We start from the raw sequence: 344 nt of genomic DNA, 5'->3' as shown, positions 1-344 counted from the left end.
TTTAAAAAAATATTGTGGTCCTGCTAACTTAATATAAAGAGAACAAAATAAAAACTAGTAAAAAACGACAAGAAATGATAGATTTTATCGTTTTTGAATTTGTACTAATTTGTACCATCAATAAAAAGTGAAGAAATCGTGATCCTGCTATCTTTATATTAGGTTTAGATAAGGGAGGGGTTATTTAAAGGGGAAAATATAAAATTTTCGATTTATTTAGAATAGTACAAATTCAGTATTAATTGTGTGTATCATGGTTTATTTTTTTTTATTTTTTTTTTTTGATCCTGCTATCTTGATATCAAGTTAGCCACCATTTTTTTTAAAACGGCACGTGGTGCAAA

The 344-nt window shown here is 26.2% G+C and overlaps 1 protein-coding gene across 1 annotated transcript in view; it reads right to left on the bottom strand.

Annotated features, from left to right (window-relative positions):
• Positions 1 to 344, bottom strand: part of LOC116843631 (uncharacterized protein YJR142W-like) — a 78,553-nt gene that overhangs the window by 8,562 nt on the left and 69,647 nt on the right. The gene's annotated exons all lie outside the window — the stretch shown is intronic.

The sequence above is a fragment of the Odontomachus brunneus genome, unplaced genomic scaffold (assembly GCF_010583005.1).
Source record: "Odontomachus brunneus isolate Ranch 3 - 2012 unplaced genomic scaffold, Obru_v1 Obru_scaffold_034, whole genome shotgun sequence".
In the NCBI taxonomy this organism is placed as follows: Eukaryota; Metazoa; Arthropoda; class Insecta; order Hymenoptera; family Formicidae; genus Odontomachus; species Odontomachus brunneus.
The sequence above is the reverse complement of the archived record's forward strand: the minus strand, read 5'-3'. Positions and strand labels throughout refer to the sequence as shown.